Raw genomic sequence first — 6,599 nt, forward strand, 5'->3', positions numbered from 1 at the left:
AGGAAAAGGAGGCGAAGTGAAATGGTATGACAAGTGCAAGAAAAAGCACTTTAGGAAATGTAGTGAAGAAGTAACCTGCTACAAGAGTGGAAAAACTGGGCATTATGCCAACGAGTGTCTGTCCAACAAGAGGATGTGCTTTGGATGTAATGAAGAGGGGCACATTTTGAAAGACTGTCCAAAGAAGAAGGAGGCAGCTAAGCCCAACATTCCACCAAAGCCGAAGGCGAGAGCCTTTCAGATGACACTTAGGGATGCGAAAGATTAAGCTGATGTTGCTTCAAGTACCTTTCTCGTAAACAAATTACCTGCTCAAGTTTTTTTGATTTTGGAGCCAACTACTCCTTTATTTCTCATGAGTTTGGTAGAAATCTAGCTTTGCCTGCTGATAGACTAGATAATGCTTTATTAGTCGAAATTGCTTGTGGCAAGTTTGTACCTGTTCGCCATCGTATGAAAAACATCTTAATCGACCTGAATGGGAATAAGTTTCACGAGGAATTATTGCCTATCGAACTTAATGGTTTCGACATTGTGTTGGGAATGGATTGGCTTAGCGCCAACGATGCCGAGATTTTATGCAAGAAGAAGATAGTAAAACTAAACCCACCATGGAAAGAGGCATTTATGGTCTACGGAGACAAACGCCGAGTAAATTCTGGAATCATTTCCCTAATGAAAGCCATAAAGTGTTTGGCCAAGGGATGTACATCGTATATAGCATTCGTGATTGATGCTAAGAAGGAAAAGAAGGAGGTGCAGAGTATTCCAGTGCTGTGTGATTATCAAGAAGTATTTCCCGAAGATCTTCCTGGATTACCACCTGATAGACAAGTGGAGTTCAGAATAGACTTGTTACCAGGAATGACACCAATAGTAAAGGCACCTTATCGATTAGCACTGTCGGAGATGAAGGAGCTAATGATGCAACTTCAGGAGTTATTGGACAAAAGTTTCATTAGACCTAGTTCATCACCCTGGGGAGCTCCGATGTTATTCGTAAAGAAGAAAGACGGGAGCATGAGAATGAATGTTGATTAGAGAGAGCTGAATAAGGCAACAATATAGAATAGATATCCGTTGCCGAGGATTGTTGACCTGTTTGATCAACTACAAGGTTCAAGTTATTTTTCAAAGATCGACCTAAGGTCAGGATATCATCAGCTGAAAGTAAGAGAGCACGATATAGAAAAGACTGCTTTTAGAACGAGATATGGACACTACGAGTTCTTGGTTATGTCATTTGGACTAACCAATGCTCCAACAGCGTTCATGTATTTATTGAATCGGGTTTGTAATCTATTCCTTGATAAATCTATGATAGTGTTCATAGATGATATTCTGGTTTACTAGAAAAGCCTAGAGGAGCATGGCAGACACTTGTGAAAAGTGTTAGAAGTTTTGAAGAAGGAGAAGCTATATGCAAAATTCTCCAAATATGATTTTTGGATCTGTGAAGTCCAATTCTTGGGTCACATGGTCAACCAAGAAGGGATAATGGTTGATCCGGCAAAGATCGAAGCTGTGATGAAGTGAGAACAGCCGAAAAGTCCCACGGAGATCCGAAGCTTTTTAGGATTAGCCGGATATTACCGAAGGTTTATCCAAGGCTTTTATTCGATCACTACTCCATTAATAGCTTTGACCCACAAAGGAGTTGCTTATGCTTGGAGTGATAAGCATAGAGAAACATTCGAGAAGCTATGTGAAGCACAAATACTTTCTCTACCCGATAGATTCGAAGACTTCGCTATTTATAGCGATGCATCAGGTGTTGGGTTGGGTTGTGTTTTGACCCAAAGGGGAAAGGTGATCGTATATGTGTCTCGACAGTTGAAGGAGCATGAAAAGAATAACCCAACTTATGATTTGGAGTTTGCAGCGGTAGTTTTTGCTCTAAAAATATGTAGACATTACCTCTAGGGCACGAAGTGTAAACTTTTCATTGATCATAAGAGTCTCCAATATCTCTCTAATTAGAAATAATTGAATATGGGGCAACGACGCTGGCTAGAGGTACTCAAGCACTACGACTGTGAGATACTTTACCACCCCGGTAAAGAAAATGTTGTTATTGATGCTCTCAGTCGGAAAGTCAATCTTGAAAGAAAAAGGCCAAGGGCATTGAGAATAGAAGTTGTCTCGACCATTGTGGAAAGTATAAAGAAAGCTCAAGAGGAAGCCTCTGAGAAGAATGACCGAAAGGGAGAACATTTGGGAAAAATGTTGGTGTTCGGTATAAACAGTCATGGACTGAAGGTACTCCATGATCGGATTTGGATACCTAAGACAGGAGGAGTCAGAGATCTTCTGATGGAAGAAGCTCACAAGACCATGTACTCGGTTCATCTCGGTAGCACTAAAATGTATAGGGACCTGAAACCCTACTACTGATGGACGACGATGAAGCTTGATGTTGCAAAGTATGTGGCCGAGTGTGTGACTTGTGCAAGAGTAAAGACACAACATCAGAAACTGTACGGGAGTTTAGAACCTTTGCCTGTAACTATGGGTAAGTGGGAAGACATTGCTATGGACTTTGTAACTAAACTACCCAGGACAAAGAGTGGTCACGACATGATTTGGGTGGTCATTGATCGGTTCACTAAGAGTGCGCATTTCATAGCAGCCAAGTAGAAATGGTCTATGGATTAACTTGCGAATTCTTACGTGAAGGAAATTGTCAAGCTTCACGGTGTTCCATTAACGATTGTATCGGATCGTGATAGCTGTTTCACCTCAAGGTTTTGGAAAAGTCTACAAGAGGAAATGGGTACCAAGTTGTGCTTAAGTAAAGCTTACCATCCGCAGACTGAGGGTCAGAGTGAAAGAACGATACACACACTTGAAGATATGCTGAGAGCATGTACCCTGGAATTCCTAGCTAACTGGGATGAACATTTACCTTTGGTAGAATTTTCCTACAATAATAGTTTCCACTCGAGCATAAAGATGGCACCTTATCAAGCTTTGTACGGACAGAAGTGTCGTACGCCGTCTTGTTGGCTTGAGGTTGGCAAACGGAAAGTGACATATTGAGTCGCTATCCGCATTTGTTTGTTGATGTGTGATTCCAGGGACGCTTATTTCTAAGGGGGAGATAATTGTAACGCCCGCGTTTCCAGGCTAGGCATTATCGTTGATGTAATAGTCTAGGTTAACCTTTGTAACTCTTTTTGAAGTATTAATGATAAAATATTTGAGTATTATATGAATTATGTGATTTATGTGTTTCTTTTCTTAATTATTATAATTTAATGAATTGAGAATAAAATAAGCGTCAAAAGTAAAGTGTGAGACAAGCCTGATATACTTGCATGAAGATGTAGTGGTTGAAACAATGATTCCGGAGATATAAAAAATGCCAAAATCCGATTTATAACGAATAAGTTATGACCTGTCAAAGTTTCGCGACAGGACCGACACGACGCTGAATGACATAAAATGTGAATTTGAGATAGAGCGATATTTAGCCTTAGTGATCTAAACGAATGTTGTAGAGTTCGTTAAACCGAGAGCGTGCATAGAAATATCGTCCAAATCTGACTTCGTATGAGTAAGTTATGATTTTCCGAAGTTTCGACTTAGCAGTATGCAACCCGAATACTCGATTTGAGATCGAGCGATTTTTTAGCCGAAACAATCTAAACGAGAATCGAAGATGTCATCATTAGTAGTGCAACGATAAAAAGACAGACGAAAACAGACGTCAGACGAAGAAGTTATGAATTTATAACGGAGTTTTCTTGTCCCGGCCTACGAAGAATAAATAATAAAAATAAAATCAAAATTAGTTGACAGAGTCTAAACGAAAGTTATAGAGCGTAGTCTTACCTATGCGTGGATATAAAGAACGTTGAAAACGGAGTTCGTATGAGGTAGATTTGAATTTTTGAAGTTTAGTAAATAATTAAGATATTTTGATTTTAATAAAAATTCGGATAATATCTGAAGGAGGAGGAGTCATCGATCATATCTGAAGGTACACCCAACGTACTTTGGTTTTTTGTGGTCCGAAAAAGAGACGCGTAGCACCACTAAAACGTCGCCACCTGGAGGTCGGATCAGGAGTACGCCCCGCGTACCGGAGCATTACGCCCAGCGTAATGCGAGGACTCAGCCCCTATAAAAGGGTGCGAGAGCAGCCGACCTTTTTGCTCCTTTTCTCTTCCCTCTCCCGTTTTACCTTGATTTTCATGCAAGAAATATCCCGAAGCCCCGGTATCATTCCTGAGTCCCGAAACAAGTTCCGAAGCCCCGAAGATCCCGAGAAATAAAATTTCTGAGCCGAAGCTCTGCCCGCGAGAAGCCCGCTTTTTGTGAAGATCTCCCGGTTTCACCAAAGAATACTACTTCTACAAGCCGTAGTACTGTCCGATCATCTTCTGATCAAGTGAGTGTATAGTCACTTTCTTCTAACGCATAATTATGAAGTATTTTATACGAAATACGTGTTATGTGTATATTTTGTTGTTATATGTGTGAATGTATATTCACTTTCTTCTATCTCATAGATATAAGTTATTCTCTATGTAACACGTGTTATGTGTATGTGTCTCATCTGTTGTTTAGAATATGTATTGAATGAGAATGCTATACAGGTTTTAAACTGTGTATAAAAATGTATATTTTTATTTACTAATATGTTGGGTAGAACATGGGTAGATAGTTGATGTGTGATAAACAGATGAGAGGCCTCAATGTTGTTTTTGATTCAGTCATATAGCGGAGTTTAGATGACGACCACAGACTTTTCTAGACAGTCCTGTAGAACACTAGTAGGCTCGCCACCTGTAGGTGTTAATGAACTTGGGTGTTCATTCGCTGTACTCCATCCCCTTCATGGTTGCCTTATTTGACATATATTGCTGGGAAACCCCCGAATGCATGTGTTATCGCCCCGGTGAAATATTCTAAAACTAGTCCCTTGTGTTAGTTGTTTTAGGGATGTAAAGTGAAAATAACGTGAATGGGTAATTGGGTTATTGTTTGTTGATGAAAATAAATTTAATTGCTTATTGTGGGTTGAAAACCCTATATGCTTACCAGGCTCCCAAGTCCGACCCACTCAGTTTTCTTTGTATTACAGGTAGTGGCTCCAGAGCATAAGTTGGATGACTTGTCAAGTTATTTTTGGATTACAGACCCATTGTTGTAAATAATTGTTGTAAGGTCTGTATTGAAATGGTTATGCTTTTGGTCTGTTTATCGGAACATGACATCGCGAGTATTTTAATATAATGAAAAATACATTTCTTTATGAAATGCTTTGGTAAATCTTTTTTTTTCATATTTTGTTTTGGGAACAAATTTAGCAACTCTTTTAATCAAAGGATTACTCTGAAATCATTTGAAAAGCATAAATTAAACCAGTCTTTTCTGGCCGTGATTTTGGGGATGTCACATCGTCTTCGGTCCGGTCTGTTGTGGATTGATTTCAAGAGCTTCAAGGAACTCAAAGATGGTATCCTCTTCAGTATCGACCACCATAACATGCGATTGAAGCTTTTTCTTGGGAATTCGTGGATATAATAGTTCATTTACCAAAGTTGTTAGTTGACCAAGTTGGGCTTCTAGATTTTGGATCAATGCTTAATGATTTCTTAATAATGCTTGCTTGTCAATCATCATGGCTTGTTGATCTTTCATCATGGCTTTTTGGTCCTTCATCATCATCCTTTGATCTTTTGTTGCATGCATATGTCTCATCATGTCTTTTCTCTGAAGCCTCCATGAATCTAGCTAGCATGGTCTCAAAATCAACTTTCTTTTCAGGTGGTAGTTGTTCTTTTTGGTAGAAGCCTCAGCCAGTCCGCCTATATTTTTCTTCTTTTTGCTTCTTATATTCTTCATACGACAACCACTCCTTCTTATTCCCATTATCATCTAATTGGCAGTCTTTGGTCAAGTGTGGACCATTGCATCTTTCACATCCAACTCTAATAGCATGAATTTACTGATCCATCCTTGTCATCCTCCTTTCCATAGTATTCAACATTGCTAGAACAACAACCATGTCTTCTGATGTTCCACTACCAATTCCCCTTGTCCCATCTTGTCTTGGATTATGGTACTCACGAGAATGCTTGGAGAATTCTTCAATTAACTCCTTGATTTCACCCAAATTTTTCTTAGTAAGCAGTCCTTGGGAAACAAGGAGTTGCCTTGTCATGACATTCACCCCGTCATAAAATATAGACACTTCTTATTGTATGTTAAGGTCATTTTGAGGGCAGTTTCTTAGTAACCCTTTATATCGCTCCCATTCCTCATAAAGCGACTCACCTGGTTGTTGCTAAAAGTTGACTATTGCCTTCTTGAGTTTAGATATCTTTGATGGTGGGGTAGAATTATTCTAGGAATTGCTCACACATTTGTGCCCAAGTATTAATTACACCGGGTGGAAGTGCCTTCAACCAATCCTTTCCAGCTCCCTTAAAAGTGACAGGAAACATCCTTAACAAGACTGCCTCTCTAGGAACATTCGAGACATTGAAATAGTCTACAATGTCATTGACCTCATCTAAGTGTTTGTAAGCATCCTCATGATCCTTTCCAGAAAATGGTACATCATTCAGCGCAATAAGAATGTTTCCTTT

At 39.4% G+C, this 6,599-nt stretch overlaps 1 non-coding gene across 1 annotated transcript; it reads left to right on the plus strand.

Annotated features, from left to right (window-relative positions):
- Window positions 1-6,218: 6,218 nt before the first annotated feature.
- Window positions 6,219-6,325, plus strand: LOC145080730 (small nucleolar RNA R71). Its single transcript, XR_013695318.1, has one exon. It is a non-coding gene; the product is annotated as a small nucleolar RNA R71 (small nucleolar RNA).
- Window positions 6,326-6,599: the final 274 nt, after the last annotated feature.

The sequence above is a fragment of the Lactuca serriola genome, chromosome 1 (assembly GCF_051521515.1).
Source record: "Lactuca serriola cultivar US96UC23 chromosome 1, Lser_US96UC23_V15, whole genome shotgun sequence".
Lineage (NCBI taxonomy): Eukaryota > Viridiplantae > Streptophyta > Magnoliopsida > Asterales > Asteraceae > Lactuca > Lactuca serriola.